General features: G+C 37.6%; 1 protein-coding gene across 5 annotated transcripts in view; it reads left to right on the top strand.

Moving 5' to 3' along the window:
• Positions 1–24,639, top strand: part of syt1a (synaptotagmin Ia) — a 199,228-nt gene that overhangs the window by 14,323 nt on the left and 160,266 nt on the right. For 2 of the 5 annotated variants that reach the window (XM_079622187.1, XM_079622189.1), the window contains exon 1: positions 2,237–2,476. The exons of 2 other annotated variants lie outside the window; for them this stretch is intronic. The gene's annotated coding sequence lies outside the window, so the exon portion shown is untranslated. Of the gene's footprint in view, positions 1–2,236; positions 2,477–24,639 lie in introns of those variants that run through there. One more of the 5 variants, XM_079622188.1, reaches the window with a different exon arrangement.

Below are 24,639 nucleotides of genomic sequence, written 5' to 3' on the forward strand. Positions count from 1 at the left end.
AACATGTCACGTCAGTTTACAGCCTTTCGTTTTATGGCTTCGATTTCTAGGAGCAAATAAATAAATGACATAATTACATTTGTATGAAATGTTAGACAAAAATACTTGTTCAAATTAGGGGTGTGCACGAATCTGTAATTATTATTAGAAAAATAAAAAACTATATTCGAATTTTACTACGTTGCTTTGCTGGCCATCACTGCATTCACGATTGCAGGTAAGCACAGTTGTACCCCGAGTGATCCGAGATGAAAACTCTGGTAAAATTATTTTGAGACATATGCTTCCTTTAAGTTTCGTTGAGGGAGACCGGTTTAAGAACAGAAAGCGCGAAGTGCTGTTAAAACTTCGCTTAGCACACCATTATCTTTGTCTCTGCAACATCTGTCAGCACAGCGCGTTTTCTCACTCGAGCATGGATATTGTTTTTCTCAACATGAAACAATATAAACATGATAACCATATGCTGACTCGAGTGTATATGTACGTTCTGTACGATAATTGGCTTTATCAGTGTTTTTTTCGCGCTGCTTGACCTCAAATGCTTGTGTTCTTTATAATGTTTGTTTACACATAATGTTTAATGTTTTCTACTAAAATAAAATTTTAAGATATATCCTAAGCTTGTGGTGTACAGTATATTGCCTAATCGTAAGCTTGTTCAGAAATGGTGATAAAAACTCGTTTCTCGTTAAACGTAATTAAATAAACGACTATTACATTTTTATGAGCCCAAATATTAGAGTACAATATTTTCTAAAAATGCCCATCCCTAGGTCAAATTGCTCTATTTTTTTTAATTATTTACATGTGAGAGTTAGACAATGTCAATTTGGACATCATGTAAAGAAAAAAGATCATCAGGTAAAGCATTCATTTATATTGATACAATGACAGCAGATCTGGGAATTGTATTATTCATGACCAGTTGTTAGACTGAAGATAAGGTTGTTCAGAAGTGCTTTCTATGAGACCGCTATGAGTCGACATTGAATCAATGGCACTCAACAAAAACAGATTTGTGCATATTAATAGATGCTGTACAGTTATCCAAATACAGCTCTGGCTATAGTTTCATTTTTATTGTAGTTCAAAGTCTGTATGATTTAGTGTTTCCTCTAAAAGGCATGTTTCTTGTAATTGAGATTTGGATTGCACATCAGTATGCTGTTTACATTTTTTATTATTAAGGTAATTATTACCTTTTCATATTAAAAACCTCTTCAAGTCAAACAGTTAGTCCAAAAGTTATAAAGCTGCCTTGTAAATGTTCAATTAACACAGATACCATACCTTTTTAGCCCTGAAGTTTCTTTCTTTTTTTTCTTCTTTTTTTTTAAATAAAAACTTCTTTAATAACTTGTCATTCTTTGCAGTTATATTTTAACTACATAATTTAACGATTTTGCATTCCACAACCACATCTTGCAAGCACGAGCAGTCTGACATTTAATTTTCAACAAAAGAGATGAGTCATTTACCCTTCTTACTTTTTATATCTTTGTTCTTATGCAACAAGCTGGCCTTTAGAAGTGGAGGCATTGCACTGTGAAATTGTCAAACTCTGAGCACAGCAACAGTGAGGTCCACAAAAGAGACATCAGGCGATCCATTGGGAACCATTATTAGCTATGTCCGCCATCCAGATCCAGGCCAATTCGAAATTAATGAACATCGGACAGAATAATAGCCACTCTTCAAGCATCTCTCTTCAAGATGGGAGGTCACGTTACCCAAAATTCATCCCATTAATTAGCACCTGACTTTCCTAAAAGTGAGCCACCCTTGCTGGTGATGGAGCTCTCTCTGGGGAAATCACTACCTCTACACCTAGATGTTCCTCTGAGACGTTTTTGTCTTCATGTGCACATGAACGTCTACAAGTCACCATGCCGGGACTTGCCATGTACACCATTCAGCTTCCAACCCCATAAACTACATGAATACGTTCCCAGTAGGGTTTTGTAAACGTCCTTGTTTGTCCTTGCCCTGCCTCCAGCCTTTGCTTAGGAAGTGTGAGGATGCTAATACTAGCTGAGAGGGTCATCTTAGTTGACTGCTGCCAGAACCATCGCCTGCTGACTGCATCATCATCCACGATAGCCAATCGCATCCAAGGACTCAGTGATGCTCTACCACTCTCACTGGAGGGATTCCGAAGGAAGTGCCTCGTGACGGTGCATGGTTAAACAGCCCAGGAGTCTCTTTCTCTCTCCCTGCCTCTCTCTAATTCAGAACTGGTTGCATACACATTCTGGCTTCTAACAGGGATAGCACATTGCCATGCACACTACTCCCTGCAGGCTCAGCAGAGAATAGCGACAACAGCAGCTCTCTCCCTCTCTCTCCTGCTCTCTCCACCTCTACCAGACAAGACTCCTCCTCTCCATCTCTCTGTGACTCCCTCTCTCCTGCATATGATCTGTACTTCACTTCCTCCCAGCTGAAGCAGGAGATAACAGCAAGCTACATACAGGTAGGCATTCATATTTCCCTCTCTGAAGTTGCAGGTGTTCGAATGTTGCTGGTTTGTTTCGTATTTGGTGCGATTCTGAAAGAGACCTATACTGGATCAGAGTAGAGCGTGCCATCATAATGCCCGCCCCTACAGCGTGGCATTTGTTTTCGCGCCAACACTGGTTTTTGGCACCGTTTCCTTCCTCTTTCTGGCTGGCCAGGGAAGGTGGTAGTTTACTGGTTGGATGGTTCATGTGAGAAACCCATCATCTACTGCCACGCTTGGTTGAGATCTGCTTATCCAAGTAGGGGAGAATGATTTGTTTGTAGCTGGAGATCGGAGATGTGTTTTCTTATGTGTAGGTTTGTGTGTGGGAGTGTGTGTGCGGATGGACGGCTGAGGTTGGAAGGGAGGGGAGATGGAAGCTGAGAAGCTGTATTCATCCCAGGGAAACTAATCCCACCACAGTCCTCCATATCTGATAAACACTCTCTTCGTCTTTTCTCCCTCTACCCTTCATGTGTGATGGGTTTATCTGTGTCAGTGGATAGTGAAGGAAATTATTCCAGAATGGCAGATAATTCCCACAGTAAAAAAGGTTCTTTGAACCATTATTTGTTCTGCTCTGGGAGTCACGACTGCAAGCGTATATTCATAGACAGCTGCTGTCTCCTTTAACCTATAGTAGCAGCCGAAGAGAAAGTAGGTTTGCCTCGCATTGTCCCTCATTCTGAATCACAAGATTGTTATCAAACCATACTTAAGCTTCCCTGTCTACTCAAACTCTCCTTTTGTTTGCATTTGTTGTATTGCATAACACAATACAATCTCTTATAGTTATGTTATCAAGGACTTGGGCCATTGTGGCTAGCTGTTGCCCACACCAACAAATGCGCCTGTCATTACCTCATATCTGTGTTGGGCAGATCAGCGGTTGCTATGCACGCCTAGTGAGAGCGAGGAGCAGGGATTGCTCGGCTGTAGCCTCGGGCTTATCCAATTCAGCTGTGCAGATCCTCCTCTGGAATACATCAGTGCTTGAGGAGCTGCAGTAAAACAGTTGCTAAGTGATAACATAGGAACAGCTTGAAAAAAACATAGTCCACCACTTTACATTAAGATGCATGTGCTGTGATTATAAACAAACCATCACAGCAATATTTCAGTTCAATATTTTGTTCACAAGTTTTTGAACAAAGTTGGCTCTGGATTTGTTGAGTTCTTATACTCTCCGATTAATATAATAATATATAATAATGCACCGAATTTAGATTATTTGGTTACATTCATTCAAAACAATTGAGTCTTTAAGGAGTCTGCACACCAAATCTGAGAACATAAAAAAGTAAATAAAAATATTGTGGGCAGGAAACTTGTAAAAAAAAAAATATATATTGCATATGTATTTACTTATTTATTATAAAAAAATAACGACCATGGACATAAATTATTACTTTGTATTACAACTTTTTATTTTGAGGTTTCCTTGTAATGACTCGATAATATTCTTCGCTCAAGAGAATCTGTTGGCTTGAGAAGTTCCTTTTTCCCGAGGGTCTTAGACGTACAATCTCAGAGGTTTACTGACAACCACAGCAACACGGCACAAAGATTGTACCTGTTGGGGCAATATGGGATAGCAGATGTTGGCCCAAATATGTCACACCCCCTGCAGTTGCCAAGGGCAACGTTGTGCATTATCAGCCTTGTTAAATATCCATTAATGAGGTGAGATACAAGCCCGGTACTGCTGAAAGGTGGAGTTAACCATCCCTTGTACAGTCTCTTATGCTCAGCAGGGCATCTGTGGAGGTCTTTAATGTCAGCCTGTGAGATTAGGATCATTCACCTGGATGACATTTTTTTTTGTCATTCGCTTACCGTTCCCTTTTGTGTTGAAATTGAAGGTAGAGAAATAAATGCAAGCGCATGTGTACATATGTGTGCGTGCCTGCAGAGGCCAAAACGCTGTTGTTAGGAGTAATAGCAGCCAGAAGATAAAAATAGCGGCTCTATTATGATTTGACCTTGGACAGCTGGCTGCTTGGCTGCAGATACCTGGGCGAGGGAAGTGTACGGATCACTGACATGCTCCATGAAGAGTCTGGGGCAGCCATGATAAATGTGTGTAATAACGGAGCGATATGTTCTTGTTGCGTTACACCACGGCAGGCACAGACACTATCTAAAGGACACTCACTGTAGATTTGAGTAACTGGGAGAGAATTAAAAACCAATAATATATTACAAACATGGAAAATTGAAGGTGAATCTCACCTTTTTTTTTTATGCGATCGAACTTCCAGTGACAAGATCTAGACTATGAGGATGTTGTCATTTATATCCATTAGACTACTGGATTGAACATTTTCAAGCTGGCAGTGTCTTTTTGTGACCCACGCCAACAGTAAGGTAGTAATTCTTCACCCAGTGACTGAGATGGATAACAAAAAACAAGCCTGTGTTTGTACAGGCAAGCAGCAGGGGTCATACATATCACAAGCAACAAGGACTTGTGGGAAATGCTGGTGAATAAATATAGTTTGATGTATCCGAGAACAGGAACTCTCTCAAGGTCAGTAGAAGAGCGATGAGATTGTAGGGTTGACAAAGTGCTTTGCCCTAATATAATATAGACTCGTTTTAAAAGTCTTGTTTGAAATCTATGTATACACATTTAAAATATACACATTTTATACTTTTTAAATTTGTATACACACATTTATTTTTATTATTATTAGATTTTCTTTTAGGAACAAGCTTGCACATGCATCATATAAATTTGTTTTAACGTCAGCAAACTATATATAAAAAAACTATTAAAAAGAACCATTACAGACATTTTCAAAAAAAAAAAAGCTAATATTTACAAACTTTTAAATGGTTCTTGATCTTGTATAAAACAAAATATGAATTTTGTAATTGTATATTGCACAGTATGCAACGTGACATAGATTACGGCATATGAATATGCAGTGCTTATTCTTAAACGTGACAACCATAGTCCACCAGTAATATAAACGATCATGTAAATTCATTATATCAGCCAAAAACTTGATTTTTATATTGCATAACATGGAAAATGTATCATAAATATTACTCATGTGAATGCTAAATAGCTGAATTCTGTTTTTATCTCTGTGTATTTCTGCTAGGGAAATACAGTAGATGCAATTGCCTTATTGGGGCTGCTCACTGTTCCACATATTGCTAAGCAACGGAGGAGAGGTCCTTAGAGAATGTAGCCAGCCTTCTGACTCCATAACACAGCCTTGGCACATGCACACATACACACACAGATGGTGGTGAGCAGATCTCTTTCCATAGCGTTTGCTACGCCTGTGTTGCTATGGCGGTTACATATGCACGTAGTTAGCGGAAGTGATGTAATGTCCTTCTCTTTAATCAGTGCACAAGGGGGCAATCAAGTGGCGAATCCTCACCTTGAGCCCAAATGACTACAACACACAGTTGTTTTCTGTGGTGGATTTAACAATGGCACCCTTCCCAGTCTCCTTAGCATCTATATTATTTTACTGGGGCTGTCAACTGATTAAAAAGTGTCATCAAATTAATTACAATTACATGCTAATAAATTAAGCAAATTAATCACAATCACATCAAAAGCTCCCAAATGACAATACATTCATAACCGTTAGATTGTTGTCGTACACTGTAAACCATAATAAGTTGAGTCTACTCAAATAATTTAACCCTCTGGGGTCTAAGGTGTTTTTGGGGTCCTTGAGATGTTTTGACATGCCCTGATATTTCTATTTTTTTCAGTAGCTTATAAACATATTAATGGCAAAGGTGTAATTACACTCTATTTAGCACGAACATGGCTATCATAATATGTGAGCAACATGTATGTAAATGTTTGCATTTTTGAGAGAATATTATTTATGCGTGGTTATTCAAAAAACTCAAACTTAAATTTTCTGATATAAGACCACAAACGACCAACTTCACATATTCCCACAATACTTTTGACTAATGGATGTTGTCGGCTAAAGTGTTTACTTCAAAATGATCTGAAAATCATCCAGGCTAATCGTTCACATTAAACAATAGATTGATTTAAATTTTGTAAGACACTTTTTGTTTGGAAAGGCAATATGCAGGTGGGCGTAGACAAAAAAGTAGACATTTAACAGCTTATTTTTTCATATTTCTTAAGTCTGTATGACCAAAACTGACGGAGTATTTTAGGTCTATTTTGCTGCTATGTAAAAAAAAAACGCCCGCGCGTTTGCCGACCTCAGAGGGTTAAGGAAACTTATTCCCCTATTTTAATGGAGTAATGAAACTAACAAAACTTGTTTTATCAAGTTCACCGTCACTGTCTCATGACTCTATGGTCTGTTCCATTCTGATGCCATTTTGAACACAAGAACACATTCTTTGACATCAACTCTATGCTCATTCTGTGCTGCCTAATTGCTCTATACAAACGCATTCAATTTAGAATCCCATTTTGTTTACATATGCTTATGGTCAAGCACCACCATGCCTTTATCTGGTTTTAGAGGGATATGGCCTTGATTGTAGTGGATTTACACTGATAATACTAGGATTACATGATCAATACAGACTTGATCAAAACAGAGAAGAAAAAAGCATTTTGGCTTTACAGAAATCCTCCTCAAGGTATTGCTTGTAGCTCGGCCACAAACGTAACATGGAAATAAATTCAAGTTTTTTCTACACAATGTCAAGTGAATGATGTTGTCAAATTGGCTAAGCCAATAGAGATTTACTCCCCCCCCCCCCCCCCCCATTCTATTTAATAATTATACTAAGTAATGATTTTTAACAATATTAATAAAAAATAAGCTTGGTTTACTGTCATTTCTTGCAGAGAGTTGATACAGCCAAAAAGCAGAGCAGCACTCTGTGTACAATGAGGTCATTTCCATTAGCAAAATGTATCTAAATTAATTCAGAAAGAATGTTATTGACGAATGTTAAAACATGTGACAATCAGCGATTTAAGAAGAGCTTTATAAATTATTTTTCTGCATGGCTTGTCACACTTCAATTTAAGCCACAACAATTCAGCATGAATGTGCACTAGTGACAATTATGAATAATTGAATGCTTTCACAGAAGCATCAGCATTTAATTTGGGTAAAAACAGGACCTGGTGTCACCACCCAGAAATGGAAGAAAAATCCACAAATCATAATGCACTATTTCTCTTTAATTCCACGTCACCATCTTAATCCATTTAATGTGCAAATATAGCTCAGAATATTTCTCGCCCTATGATCTCAGATATTACGTGTTTGGGAAAAATTGTGTGTGTTGGTAGTTGAAAGGATAATGTTTTTCTTTCTCCCCTGAGAAAGTTCTCCCCATAACCTTTTTATATTACGGTATTCATGCTACAAGAGGACATCCTTCAAGCAGTAACTGATTTTAGCACTCTATATTTCACATGTCAGACGTTATTATAGATAAAGCCATAGCTAAATAGACGCCCAAGTCGTGCACTGTAGCACCACACTGACACCCCCTACTCCCACACCACTGCTTGAAGGTGTTAGGAATTAATTATTACTAAAGGGCAGACTCTGCCACAAAGGTGGACTGGAGGACATTTTGAATGTTTTATGAATCTAATAAGGGAGGAAAGACGAGAGCTAGAAAAAATGCCACTGTGCTACAGTTTACCCGCCACTCATGTGGCATCAGGTGAAAATGACAGTATCCCATGATGCATTCACTGACCACAGTTGAATCTAGGAGCAGATGTGAATATTCTGTGGTATTTTGTCTCCCAAAGCGAAGTGCATGAAGCAAATGTAGAAATTTGGATGATCAAAATGTGTAATTTTTCACACACATTTTGATATTGTAAATATTTTTAGGTTAATTAAAATAATGTGTAAAATTTGTATATTTATCTACATGTTATCACACAAACAAAATGTATACCAAGCAATTATACTGATTCAATTAAGACGCTCTTCATTATGAGTTTGTCAAGACTAAGAGTAAATCAATGTAAAATTTGTAATTGTTAGTTCAGTGAAAACTTCAATAAACTGAAATATTTTGCGACTCCTTGGCTGAAACATTAAAATAAATGGCTCATTTGTTTGTGAAATGGGCTGTACTGTTAGCACTGCATGATTGTTTTTGAGCTCAGTCAGTGAAGACATGTTGTCTTAATATTTCATAGTATGCAGTCTTTTTATCTCATCACATTCAATTCAGAAGCTCACAACTCTAGTACAATATAATTTATTTTGCAGTGGCGCAAGAGATTTAGAAAAATAGTGCAGGAAACACTACAGTTAAACTCTCTCTTTATCTGTAATCAGAAACATGAGTCAAACAAAAACGTGTGCGTGGGTGCGTGTTATTGAAGGAGCCATAGTTTTCCTCTAGTGCCGACTAGTATTGTGTTTGCCCTTATATTGAACAGATCCCACTGTCTTTTATTACAATGGTGGATCCCTCCCTACCAGGCTCCACTGAGTCCACATGGGCACTCTGATTGAGTTTGAGCACCTTGTGATGGGGAGAGAGACAAATATATATCTGGGGCCATAGTCACAATACATCTTAAAAGTAGCTCCTAATTTGCCGATTCAGGAAAAACTCTTAAAAATAATGGGTGTGTCAGTACTAATTTTAGAACTCCTACATTTTTGCACTAAGAGTATTTCAAAAAGTATTCTTGCGTTAAAACCAGCTCCTAAATCTGCAAAAAGTTAGGGGTAGTCAAGAGGACTCCTACTGTAAGTCACTAAAATCAAACAAACAATCCTAAAATGTTGCCAACAATCTGCCTCAGCAAACCACCCAGACACTGTACACCATTGAGGCTCGGCAATAGAGTCTTGGGTGCTAAGCCTTTTCTTCATAAATGCAATAAATATTTAGGTTTATAGATTTTAATCTGCAATGACATAACATAAAGGTTCATATATGTACAGGTAAAATACATTGAATGATGGAGAATAAAACACTTAAGTTCCGACTCATGGACTTTTTCGATACCGTCCCCCTTTCTTTCTTCCACTTAGCTTCCTGTCTACTCACTGTCCTATCATAATAAAAAGGCAAAAACTCCCAAAATAAATCTTTATTAATACATAAATAAGAAAATAATGTCCGATTACCTGTGGCAGTTGTTTTCACGAGTTCACACTTACAAATGATCGAATAGAGTAAACGAGTAAAATAAGTGTATTTGGTGATTATTTCCCCGTATCCCAGGCTGGAAATAGGAACCAGCCAAGAGTGAGGAGTCAGTGTGGCAGAGGGATGCAGAAAACTGTCGAGGTAACTACAGTAGGTGTGAGATGACTGTGTATATATGTATATGTATTTATATACATACACAACCAACTCACCTAGTAACTCCTCTCGAGCAGATTCGATTTGAACGTGCTACATGCAGACATGTAAGAGGCTGACAATTAGCTGAAACATAGCCTACTTGATTAATTGGTGACAATTAGTCTACATCTTTATTTTAATATGGCAACATTTTCTTTTTAAAACCTTTATTTGAATATGGAAACATTTTTATTTTAAAATCTTTATTTGGATATGGCAACATACCTCATTCTACAATATTTATATGGTTAAATCACTGACAGAGACTCCTCTACCATCAGCCAATCACTGTGCATGGTTAGTAAGCGTGTTGACATATCCATAGCAACTAGGTCAACCCCACCCTTGCTCTTAGCTTAAGACTTCCTTAGTAAAAGTTGGTCTGAGCAGCTTTGTGAGTTGGTCTCAGCTCAGCACAGCTTTTCTTTGAGTCTCAAGAGGAAACTTTTTGTGAATACGGTCCCTGACCTCTATTTTTACTCTTCAGTCTTAAAGGTATATATATATATTTTAACAATTCTGCATATAACAAAATATAATCACAATTTTGTATATCCATGTTGATTTTTGGGTGTTTTTGGACAGTTGGGATTTATATAGAAAAAAGTGACAAAGATTTTTAGAAAACTATATTTGAGGTCCACTGAAAGAATGCAATTTCTAGCGACATGATGATGATAATGAAAAAAAATCATTATTGGCTGAACTGTTGCTTGAAGTATAAATGGTTCTAGTAACAAGGTGCGCACACTGGCCGCTTCTTTCTAAATCCCTGCCATGATCCTCCTCTCATGCAAACATCCTTGCTGTCGCTATGGCAACCAAGTCTACTGCCCGTCATAGCCCGTCTCCAAGAAGATTTACCATACTTATTCCCTCTGTGTGCTGTTGGGCTTCTACTGTAAACTGCGCATGACTGTCTACATTTAACTCAAGAAAAGACTAAAAAGGGTTCGTATTCTAGATTCCTTGCCCTGCCGCATGTCGCTGTCTCCTTTTTAACCTTTCATCTAAGCAGTCTGATTTTGCTTCTTGTGAAGTCAAGTCAGTGCTTTTTTTGACAGAAAACTAAATTGTCCGCAAGCTTGCCGCAACCTAATTTCTGGAATAATAATATGCTACAACAGGCCCACGGCACAGCTCTCGACGCGAAAAAGTCACATCAACAGGCCTCACGCTCCGCTTCTCTCGTTTTCGTCGTCTCTTTGTTTGTCTCTTGCTCGTTTAAGCGGCTGACAAATTTGGGGCTCCCCTGAAGGATGTACCGTTTGAAGCACTTGTGGTGCTGTCTGCACACGCTGTGTCGCGCCGAGACTAAAATGAGGCTTTCCCTAAAACATGTCCACCCAGCCCCATGTAAAAACACTCATTATCCACTCGCCTAACGGGCTGCGCTCTCCAGCGGGAAGCCAGGCCAGTCCTATTATTGGCTAATGTAATGATTTATAAAAGAGAGGCAGGCACAAAGATTATCTAATGAAGAAAATACAAGACTGCGAGAGATTAATGCCACGCTGAACTCCACGCTACCCTTCCATGATTGAATCACACTCGACAATCTCTGATGAGTCTTCTCTATTTTCTGTATTGCAATGACAATTTTGTAAACTGTCATGATGGGGAGCTAAGCTTGTTTCGTTACTTTTTGTGTTTTTGATGTCTTATTTTCTATCAAGTAAGCAACTTGAGGGATTTAAGTAGTATTTTTTTTTAGGTTAAATGCAACTTTAGATCTAGCGATATTTTCTTTGTCTTGCCATTGATTTAAAATAATTTTGACTTGTCCCTAAGTTTGTATACATGGATGAAAAACATGTTAACAGCACTTTTGATAGAAACTTAGCAAACCTTTAAATGTAGAATTGTGAAGCTTCAGAAATAACTTTTCTAGGTGGAAGCACTGTGCATTACTGACAAAATTCTAATAGGTGCTTTATGGATAGTTATTTTTGCTTCCCTTCTATGTTCCTTTTTAGTATCCCAAGTGAAATGTTGGAAGTATACTTTTTTTTAAATGGTCATAATATGTGTTGAAAGATTGTGGTGATATAATCTCTTACAAACCCTCTTAGTACAAAGTAAAAATGTGTTATTTTATGGGCCACACATAGAAATGTTGAAACCAGTGTTACAGCTGCCTTTTTAAAATGTTTATTTTGTGGGTGTGCATTTTTGCCTGCTGGAGATTCATTTGTAAGTACATTACTGTGAAGCTGTTTAATTTTTATGACATGAGGAATGGTTCAAAATTATAGTATTTGGTTTTTGACAGCACACTGCATCGGTGAAAGAGCTTAAATTGTATTTAACCTGAGCATTTCTTTAAAGATGATGTTAATGCAAGAAATGGAAATTCAATTCAAAGTCTATTTTGTAAATGCATCTTAATGATCTTGAATAATTCATCCATGCATAGGTTTCTTTTTTTTTCTTCATAATTTTTTGAACAGAATGTCATCATGACTTGATTTTCCGGTGTAATGACAGACTACTCTCTGATGATGTATGCCAGACATCAAGTCATTTAGTCAGCGTAAACCCCGCCCATGATGGACTTCAAGCTTTCCGATTTGCCTCCATCCAATCAACAGCAGATGGATAGAACCATGTCTCTGCCTCGGATTTTTTTTAACGTTACGTTGAATCTGTTTTACACGAATGTACGTCACTTACATTGTGACTTTAAATAGAAGGACCACGGCAAAGTAGTATGTATAGAATATTAGGTTTTATTTTTTTATCAGTACATGAAAAAACAAAAGGATAATTTGCAGCAAATCATCAACTGACTCAACAACTCTGACTTTTTTTAGAAAAAACAACTGTGACCTACAATACAGATGGCGAGAGTAGGACACACTGTGACCTGACAGCCAAAGCTTTTCAGGAGACATATGTGACAGTCAAAGTAGATACGGCAGGTAGGTAGACACGGCTAAGTAGACACGGTGGTTTGTCCCAAAGAGTTGTGTGTGTTTGTTGGATGGATGCATCATGAGATGCCAAAATGTTAGTAGATGGTCCTGCAATTTCTCTTCCTTTACTCAAGTTTACTGAAGCATATGGCAAGAAAATTGAGAGTGGAAGAGAAAGGTTGATAGAGACAGCGAAAATAAGAGGTCAGGTTCTGATCTCAGCAGGACTGACTGCTTTCTGTTCCTTGCTGTCTTGAGTCCCAGCATGGGGTACATAGTCACACATACACAAATACATGTACAGAGTCTTCTCAACAAACTAGGCACAACAGTACCTCTTACACGTTGCTTTGATGGCATCCACATGATAAAGACAATCACTTTTGGTAACCTTAATTAGTTACGCAGATTAGACAGTGATATACAGTACTAGTCAACTGAGTTACTGTTGAGCTGAGCTTAATGAAAAAGCATGTTAATTACACATGCATGAATGCTACACCTGAAATCATTAATGACACTTATGCTCAAATGAATACAAGCCTTGCAACCAGAGATGGTAGACATGAATCTAACAGATGTTTCATGTTCATGTAATCCACATGAGGGGTGTTTAATGGCGAGATGGATTTGCTTGTGTCGGTAATGAAAGAACTTGCGTACGAGACGTGACGATGTGAAGATAAATGGTGAGGATGATGGGAGATTTGTCAGAAAGAATGGGGTAAGTGGTTGCTTATTTAACCTTAGTGTTGTAAATGATGGGATGTCACAAACAGGCTCCTCTTGAACTTTCTCGAAGAACTCCATTAACACAAGTTGTGCATTCATCAGAACAGTCACTGAACTGATGCTCAAGGGAAATATCATCTGTCATGGCAGCACTTGTTCGTTTAATTTCATATTGTGGAGGTTTCATTCGTGCTTTGTGCCGGCAGTTCTTGCCAAATGCTTATCTACCTCAGCCGTCAACCTCTGAGAACATAAGAGACCAAGATCGATCTTCTACAGCATAAAGGATGACGGATAGACAGTCCAACAAATGTGATTATACTATATCAGTTCTATTTGCCAAAACTACATCAATAAATCGCTCCGACGTGTGAACAGGTTATCACTATAAGAAGTAATAGGTACTGTATATGAACGTGAGAAGAGTTTAAGAGAGAGACTGCATGATAAATGTAGGGCGAGACGTATACACCAGGATACGGTGTCCCATGGTCTCAGGTGATAAGCGCTGTGTTAAAGGAGCAGGAATTTCAATTTGTTTCCATTTAGCTGTCTCGTCAAGGACAGCTTCAATGTCATGAGAAACCCACCACACAGATTACCAGACTCTTCAATCAATAGCCTTGCATGTCCTGTCTGCACATGCCCACCCGCCACATGTTGGCATATGGCGCCAATAAAGACTTTTAAAAGCAAAGCTGACCTCACGTCATGCGTTTTCTCTGATCGGATAGCTATTCGATCGTGAAAAGACCAGGTGTAAATGCCCTCCAAAATGCTTTTGAGACGGATTTAAATCCGATCGCTCAAACCACTTCAGGAGGTGGTCTTAGATGCAACTGGACAAGAGGAAATGCATCTGGTTGTTAAAACCATTTATGTAGATTTAACTCAACCCAAAATGTAAAAAAAAAAAAAACGCGTGAGAGGGTGTTATAGGCTATATGACATGTTATAGCCAGATATGATTGCGCTACCACAACACGCATTGCCGCAGATTAATTGCTGTGTATCTCTTCAGCAAGCCAATGCCCAACCTGCCACAAATGAAACAAAGTAAGTCACAGATGCTCAAAACAAAAAAGTAGTGAGACTAAATTATCTTGAATTTAACTAATGATAAATAAAAGGCAGCTCTGACATGCCAACTCCATTAAATTTGCACATGGTGCGGGAATTGAAAAGCGGATTTATTTTCGCTTTGTGGAGACACATTTATGTGGGCAAGTGTAAATGGAACCGTTTTAACAAATCAGATAGCTATCCAATCCGTAAAAACGCATGAAGTGACAAGGTGTAAACGGGTGCTTGGATGCAATCTAAAAATCAGTTGTCGATCACATTTAGTAGTCCATGCTGATGTTACTGTAACTTACACTGTCAGATAAAAAAAGAACAAGTTTTTAGTATACTGAATGCTCCTCTTTCAGTTAAGCAATTATTGGAAAGACTCAATGTAGGCAGGATGGTGCAGTGAAGGACTGCTGCCACTAGATACTGCTCCTTCCTGGCAACTGGAATTCTCCATTCTCATGACACACAGGTTGGCACCCAACAGTCAGGTGACTCGGGATACAAGCACTGCATTCTGGGGGTCTGAAGGAAATCATTGTTTAATAGGAGGTACATGTAGCTTTGAATTAACATTAAATGGATTATCTGGGCAATTTTAAAGCTGTGATACAGAGGAAATATGTCTTATAATTATGACTGATCATTAAAAATTAAACCTATTATACCTTTCAACTTTGCCCACACTGTTAGACATTTTATTGTATTTTTGCGGTAACTTACTGGCAGCACTATTGCCAGTAAGTTACTGTAAGTTCCACTTTACAGTAGTTTACCTGTAAATGTGTTTTACGGTATGATGCCCTTACTGCAATTTTATTTTACAGTAAGATGGCCTTACCACAACTTAATTTTACAGTAAGATACCCTTACTGCAATTTCATTTTACAGTATGATTTCCTTACTGCAATTTAATTTTACAGTAAGATGCCTTACTGCAATTTCATTTTACAGTATGATTTCCTTACTGCAATTTAATTTTACAGTAAGATGCCCTTACCGCAGTTTCATTTTACAGTACAATACCCTTACTGCAACTTATTTTTCATTTATTTTACACTATTAATGCTATTGAATTGAATAAATTCCAAAAAAGTTACTTGAGTTCATGTACATCAGCATATTTATTATTTACTATCACAATTAATTACATTCAATTTACTTATTGTAATGCAACATTTAAAAGAGAAATTCATGCATAACAAATAAAAGCAGATCATGACAATACGCAAAAAAATGTTTTTTTTTTTTAAATCAAGTACAAAATACACTTACAGTTCTCAGCTAAAACAAGAGAAAATTAAATCAAAAGGAAATGGCACCCACCTCTCTACTAATCCCAAATAAATAACAATATACATTTGTATGATAAAGAACAATACAACAAAAGTTTACAAATAAATAACTGATCTGAGGAATGGTGCTACTTTTGCCCCCAAAGCTTCCTCTCCTCCAATCACAGCAGATTTACACCCGATCATTGGCGTCAGGTGGCAGCAATTCCTTTCTGCTCATGGGAAGTAGAGAGAGAGAAACAGGGAGAAAGGGGAAAATAAATATCCTTGGACGTAACACACTCAAACAGCAAGTTCTACAGATTGTAGCACCAGCACCAGATTTGGTAGCACCGCACATGTAATATGAGCTTTATCACCGTCTTTCTTACATTTAGACTTTTGTCTCAGTGCATGCGTTGTTTTAGTTTGGCAGGGTCGCCACTAGCTTACCTTAGCATAATGAATGGAATCTTTTGTTGCCAGCTAGCATGTTCTGAGTAAAAGTGATATAAAAAAAACACCTAATTACTTCTTGTGGCCTGCGTATTCACAACGAGTACAAATAGCGATGCAGATTAAGACTAGGCGATTTCCTAGACAGATTTTGACTTGGGACTATATTAGGGTGAAGCACAGGCGAAGCACTGCTACTTGAGTGCAGAGATATCACGCAACACATGAAATCCCAGTCAACATAATAGTAGCTGGCTATTTTTCCTACAGTAGACATAGTAAATGGCGATTAACATGGATGATTTTGTGAGAGACGAAGAGGGTGACTTCCCAGACAGTCAAGATCCAGAACCATACCTCTATGAACCAGAGTTTTCAGAAGAGGAGCTGCGTGCTTTGGAAATAGAACAACAGGAGGAGGAGGTTGCGATCGCTCAACAACCTGAGGATGTGAGGATGAGAGCCAACACAAACTGGTGGTGTGAGTGTGGGGGAATATGCCGACTGAAATAAACTCAACACAATCCAAAAGCGAAGATACTCAGTGCAGGTCACGCCGGTAAGTTGACAGATTTCATGTGTTGCGTGATATCTCTGCGCCCAAGTAGCAGTGCTTCGCCTGTGCTTCACCATGATATAGTCCCAAGTCAATATCTGCCTTGGAAATCACCTAGTCTTAATCTGCATCGCTATTTGTACTTGTGAATACGCAGTAGTAATTAGGTGTTTTATTTTTTATCACTTTTACTCAGTACATGCTAGCTGGCAACAAAGGATTCCATTCATTATGCTAAGCTAAGCAAGCGCCGACCCTGTCAAACTAAAACAATGCATGCACTGAGACAAATGCATTTGCCCACCTATCTAAATGTAGGAAAGACGGTGAATAAGCCCTATTTCAAAAAACGGTGGAGTGTTCCTATAAAAGAAAACTACGGTGAAAAATGAACCTAGGGGTAATTAGCACATGGTTACAGAGTAGATCGTTCTCTGGGATGCGTTTTAATGATAATCGAATGTAAAGAGTTTTATCTCTAAAAACAGATTAGCTTATAACGCTAGTATATGGGGCAGAGAGTAAGTTAAAGTAAATCGCTAGTTAATACCACTAACAAGGCTCAAAATAGCCTCACACTACCACGGTAGCATAATGAGGGTCCTTACATGCAAACCGAAGCATTGAAAACTTTGTAAGTGTACAAACAGTTTAATAAGAAGATACTTAATAAAGACAGTACATTACGCGTATACAGGCAGGAGCCATCTTGGAAAACAGTCTCGACAAGTCGAGCAACGAATGCTGTGCTAAGTGATATGAACTGTGACTTGTTCATTTTTGTATTATTATTTGTATTTATTTATTTTCTCTGTTGCGTTCAGTGCTTTCTTCCGGAAACAACAGAAGATTCCAAGTCACAGTTCATATCACTTAGCATGGCAATCGTTGCTTGACTTGTCGAGACTGTTTTCCAAGATGGCTGTGTCTGAATACGCGTAATGTACTGTCTTTATTAAGTATCTTCTTATTAAACTGTTTGTACACTTACAAAGTTCTCAATGCTTCGGTTTGCATGTAAGGACCCTCATTATGCTACCGTGTTAGTGTGAGGCTATTTTGAGCCTTGTTAGTGGTATTAACAAGCGATTTACTTTAACTTACTCTCTGCCCCATATACTAGCGTTATAAGCTAATCTGTATTTAGAGATAAAACTCTTTACATTCGATTATCATGAAAACGCATCCCAGAGAACGATCTACTCGGTAACCATGTGTTAATTACCCCTAGGTTCATTTTTCACCTGGAGTTGTCCTTTAAAGGATTCACGGACATACTGAGAACAGCAGGGACAAATATTTAATGGAACTGCAAAAATTGTGTACTGGTGTTGGTGTCTGACTGATTGTGGTGGCCTGTCCGGGCCAATTTTTTGTACCAGTCCAGCCCTGCATAAGAAACTTACCTAATTTGATGTTCTCCACTCAAATTCGGTGAGCCTCTGCAGAAACGTTGCTACCCGGGAGTTGATGGCAGTCACCTTTCTCTTTACAACACCTCCTGTCTTTCGACTTGTGCCAACTTTGGCCGTGCACAACCTCTTCAGGGTTGATCCTTAAAAAGAATCTTAAAACAAACACAGGTCTTACATTTTCATATTAACACATACAGTAGTCATCTTTAAAAGCGGCTAACACAGACGCGCTGCACAGTTATACTAGTGAACTCACTCGAGGCCCAGAGAGAAGGAAATTAATAGTGGAATAAAGTCGTTATTTTTGTGTTTTTTTTGCAAACAAAAAATATTCTCGTCGCTTGATAAACTTAAGATTGAGCCACTGTAGTCACTTGGAATATATTAACGATCTTTTTAATAACTTTTCTGGGCCAGAAAGATTCATTCCCTCTGAAAGCCTATGGTGGAATGAGATAGCTCTCAGATTTCATCAAAAATATCCTAAATTGTGTTCGGAAGATGAACGAAAGACTTACATGGTTGGAACAACATGAGGGTGAGTAATTACTGACAGAATTATCAATTTTGGATGAACTAACCCTTTAAAGTATTATTTAAATCATTTTATATTTTTATAATCAAAACCTTCTATTTAAAACATTAAAGTACGCGAGAACCGGAATTTGCAAACGACTTGTCTCCAGTGTTGTGACGTATTTCCAAGTGAAAGGGAATATTGAACAGAGGGCAGGGTTTTACTTTAGCGCTCCTCCTCTCCATCTCTCGCTCAAAGCAGACTAACGGTTTGAGGGAGTGGTTAAGCGTTTTCCAACCCAAGCCGCCAAGCCTACATCATCCGAAAAGGAACGCCATTTCAGACCGGAAGTAACTTTTCAGACTTTGATTATAGATTACCACGGCAAACAATTTTTTCTGTGTATTAACTTGCACGGATTCATTGTTCACCACAAGACTAGTAATATGCGCTAACAAAGTAAATAGGGTCAATCTTGATTTTAATGCTGACTTTAATCTCATAACATTGTTATCAAGAATTTAAATGCATTCCTGCCACTTCTGAGGCTCATTAAAGTCTCAGTGAACCTGAAGTTGCAAACAACTTTTTTCCAGTGTTGTGAAGTATGAATTTTGTTGATTCTGATTTAATTTGATTGATAACTTATTCTTCCTGATTGTGTTGTATTATTATAACTCAATTTATATTAATTTATGAATTTGACATAAATGGCCCTATCATACGTTTAGATCGTTAAACCAGGGCCCAAAATATGACACATTTAATATGGTTAAATAAATAAATTAAAGAAAGCGTAGGGCCTGCAAGGCTCCATTATCACATAATGCATCTGATAGTTACTCAAAACATATACTTACAAAGCCAAAGACCCTCAGTGCTGTGGCTCTTAAAAGAGCCTTTGGGCTGTAGTTAGCTCCTGTTGACACAGAGAAAAGAGAAAAAGAAACATTTTTTTTTCATCTATGATTATTGGCTAATGACTATATGTTATGAACATGATTATTAATCACAGATCTATGACTGCTATTTACTATTTTACTATTTTAAGCATATCTGTCCTGTGCAGAGTGAATCCAGCACGTATGATACTATTATGTAAATTTAGCTGTCACTTCAGAAATAGTTTGCAGCTGTCGGTCCAATGCATCTCTTACATCGTGTTTACACTTTGTTAATGAGAGGATTCATATTCATATCACATTCATATTCATTCTTTATTGTCCTCAATAGAGGACATTTGTTCGCGAGCCCGAAATTCGCGAGCCTGCATAAATCGACACTGAATTTAAATGGCGTTATGGGCGGTGAGTAGATTCTGACTAACTAACTTGAACACCTTTGTTTGGCCATTGCGTTCAAGAGACCAACAACTACCGGTAATCTGTGATTGGCTACATTGCTGCTCACCGCTGCAAAACGCGTTGTAAATGGATTCATTTTCCGTTCTCCAGAGCGTGAACACAAATAAGCACAAATATACACTAGGGCGTTTGGCAAATCTGTTGCGCCAAAATATTATTACAGTATCAATTGAGGGTGCTCTTGCTTGCGTTTGAGGGTGCATAGCACACCCATAGAATCGGCCTGGAGCGAGAGCGCGAGAGAGTGCCTTTGAAAAAAACGCGCTAGGTAACTTTAAAATAGCCTAACGTCACACACATCAACGGTATTTTTTTAAATGACGAGTAAAATATGCCTTAACTGGTCGTAAAAATTACGGAAAACCATTGTTTGTGTAAATACTAGATTGGGTCTATCGACTGGAAAAGGCAGTCAGACATAATGGGATATGAAAGCGGCAGTTTTTGAGAAAAACTAAGTTCCTTCAGACTGTCCTTTTAGTAATAATAGCCTATTAGATTGTATTATTTACTTTCTTCATACATTTAGCTATATTTAATTGATATTGGTAATAGTTTACGCTGTAAAAGTAACAAAGGAAATTTGTTCAGTTAAAGTAGCCTACTTACCTCAGAAAAACTCACAGCTGGCGTCTAGCTGTGGCGATCCACTCTCAGCAGTGACGTCTGATAAGCGCGCGCTTGACACACAAACCTGTTTACATTCTGCGAGGCTGTTGCGCGGGCTTTGCACGCGAGCAACAATTAAAATAGTAATTTTATAAAATTATAAAAAATAAGGTCTAATGTCTATGTATGGGAACCAGTTTTTTGAGAAAATGCTAATATAAAAATTACTTATTTATATAGGATTAAAATAAATACTTCCATCCACGTGTTTTTTATTTAACTTTTAAACATCCAGCGTGTGCATTGCTTATTGAGAATGCAGATTTATGATTTTCATCTGCAGAACACAGGGGAAAAAACTATAAAACATTTTTATATGACATTTTAATAGGCCTAACACATTAATACAATATGCATATATATATAACTATGCATGATTATACTTTTCAGAGGGCCGACATTTCTGTATTTAAAATCCTTTTTTAATTTATTAATGTATTGATAATTTTTTTATTATTTTTTTTTTTTTCATATATATTTTTTTATTATTATTTCTTTATTTTTTCCTGTATAGTGCTTTGCATATATGCCAATTCATATATACAGCAGAGGCGCAGGCCTTGTCAAAAGAAGCCAACACACTTCAAGAAATCTGTCTTCTTCATTTACAGTAGCACTACTGCTTTTGCGTAAACAGTAAAGTACTGTAAATTACCATATACAGTAAGTTACTGTAAATTTCACACAAAATACCCACAATGCAGTTCATATTACAGTAGTTAACCGTAAATATTATAAGTTGTATTTTACTGGGCTTTTTTGCGGTAAGTAACTGTAAAATTACGGCAAAGTCTAACAGTGCACTGACTCCAAATCGCCTCAGGTTGGGCATCTGCTGTAAAGTGTTTCTCTTTGGCTGATGTCAAAGATTTTTAAAGTCTGGTGGTGTACAACCTTCTGCATGTTGATCATAGATGCAATGAAGTATTACTGACAAAACATCCCTCACCATTTGTATAATAGGTTTTACTTTTAATGATCAGTCATAATTATAAGACATATTTCCTCTGTATCACAGCTTTAAAGTAAGCTAGCCTTTATATAGTTTTGTGTAGCCAGACTTTTGACTGTGCCATAAAGTCTGGTCCATATTGTGGCTTATTCTGGTCAAAAGAGCCCACTTAAACCGGAGGAGATTGTTTGATAAACGTAAAACGCCACAATTTGTTTTGTTTTTATGTGATGTTAATGTGTATTTTATTTAAAAACATTTGGAGTCAGTTAGGAAATGAATGCGTTTTTTGTTGTTGTTTTAGCAAAGATTGGATTTAAAATTAATTGAATAAACATCAGCATATTAGAATGATTTCTGAAGTATCATGTGACAGGACTGGAGTACATTCTGCTTTGACATCACAGGAATACATTAAATAATCAAATACATTAAAATAGAAAATTATTTTAAATTATAATAATATTTCACAATATTGCTGTTTTTACTGTATTTGGTGAACAGAAGAGACTTATTTCAAAAAAACTTTAAAAAAAGTAATTTATTTTCAGTCAGCCAATCAGATTAAAGCTTGCCAGATGAAGGAAGTACTGTCATGTTTTTGAGTAATATGCATCAGACAGATTGTGAGTGGCAGTACTTTAAGCAAGAGCTCAGAGTATGAGTAGTAGACTCGCTCTCTTCAGTTAGTGCTTTGTCTTTTCTTTTCCTCAGTATGACAGTTGGGCTCAGGTATGACCCCTGTGTTTTGTCTCACTATATTCTGTCTCTGTTTCCTTCCTGTCTCCATTTCTCTGTATCCTACTCTCTTTAGTTGTCATGCAGTATAAGAAGTTTGCTTCCCCATTTCTTCTGTTTTCCACCTACACCAAAATGCACCTCTCTGATCCCTACAGTATGTAGGCCCTCCTTGCACATACAAAGCCATCGGCATGTTATGGAGCCTTTTACAGGGGCGCCCACAAATCAAATGAATGAGTTAAGGGAGGGGATGTTGTCAGACCGGAGATATTGTTCCACTTATTTATCATCCCTTCTTGTTGCTGTTCGTTGCAATAGTATCGTAGGTAATGCCAGAATTTTTCAGCAAACATCCTTTGACGTTTATTTGATAAAGTGTGTTTGTTCCAGCTGCTGTTAGATCTGAGCCCGGGGACAGTGTGGAGACAAACGTTTGGTAACTGCCATCCATGCAGCGAATGTCTCGAGGCCTGGAGCTGTGGCTTGAGACAGGCGGAATCTCAAAAACCAAATCCCATATTTTCAGAAACAGTGTTCAGAATTGTAATCTGATGTTGCTGTATTTTTAAAAACATTATACAACTGATTTTTCTGGTTTCATAAACCAGCAAGTTACAGTACTAGATTGCTTAGCAACCATACACATGCAACCTTTAATGAACTACATTACTTGCAGATAGAATGGTTATTTTGTTTGTAATAACAATGAATGTAGCTATTCATTTTGAAATTAGTATTGCTTAGTATTATTTCAAATTGCTGTTACCGTCATTTTATAAAAGTAAGTCACTTTGGGTTGTGTATTGCAGTGATTTGTGTAGCATTGTTTGGCTTTGAACGCGTCGGTGCTTTTTACTTGGATTTTTCATTCATAACAGTAGAAAGAACTAAAATGCTCTTTAAATAAGAGACATCATTCGAAACTGTATAGGGTCTACTTTTGTGTACATTCACAGTGTGCTTTTGTAAAATAACGAAAACAAACGGTACACTTTCATCCGTCTCTGTCTCTGTGAACTTCTTTCTGGAGCGCATCAGAAAAATGAATCCGAAACTCAGCTACACTTGCCATACAGACATGAGAAACGCATTACATGTGGTGTCATACTGACATTGTTAGAAGGTGGCGTGTGAATGGTGTCAGGGGTGGAGGTGGCACTAGGAGGTGTCTGTTCTTAATCGTTGAGTTTTGACGTCAGTCTGTGGGTAATGAACACTGAGCGGTGACAAGGTGGTGCTAGTTACACCATCATCCTATTAATTTCCTCTAAAACACCCTGACTCATGGCAGATTTGTGTGGGTCAGGCTGTGAATAAATTTTGTGACCCCAAGGCCTACATCCTGGACATTTCTTTTTTTATATATATATATACACAAGAGTGACTATATTATTTAAAATTAATTCAACTGATTAATTAATGATGGATTCTAATTAATCTATGTGCACATTCAATCAGCATTTTAACATTTAATGTAACATGTATTCATACTTATTTACTAGAAATTAGCAGGAAGTTTTGCTAAGATCTGCCTAATATTTATATTGACTTCTAATGGGTTCCAGAATTACTAGACCTGCTGAATATGAAGGTCTGAGTTCTATCTTTAGTATTCAGTGGGGTGAATTGACCTGAATCAGTTCTTACCCAAACTCAAGTGCATTAATTAATATATTTCTAAAAAGAAAAACCAGACCCGAGACAGACCCTATAAAATTAGACCCGAGTCCGACCCAACTTCAAACCCATTTTAAAACCCAATTCGATTTCAAACCCAACTGGACCTGAATGCAAAACAGCATTGACGTGAACACAGCCTGCAGCCACATATCCACCAGTCATGCATGCACACAGTTCTATGTGTGTTTCCCAAAAATGCCCTTCACACGAACGTGCCAGAACGCGCTGCAGTTGCTGTCTGTTCATGAAGTGCTGAAATGTCAATCACTCATCACAGACACCTAATTGTGTCATATAACTTTTGCAGTAATGTTAAAAATACTTGAATGTTAAAAATGATTAAAGTTTATTTCTAAAATGCAGAAACTGTGTATAGTCCTCCAGAGAAGTCCTCCAAATAACGTTGTCATAGAATTATTTAACACGTATTTGTTTAAAAAGAAAAAAGTCCAATAAATTGTTAAATGTCCAAACCGAATAATGAAA

This window comes from Phoxinus phoxinus, assembly GCF_949152265.1.
Source record: "Phoxinus phoxinus genome assembly, chromosome: 9".
Classification (NCBI taxonomy): Eukaryota; Metazoa; Chordata; class Actinopteri; order Cypriniformes; family Leuciscidae; genus Phoxinus; species Phoxinus phoxinus.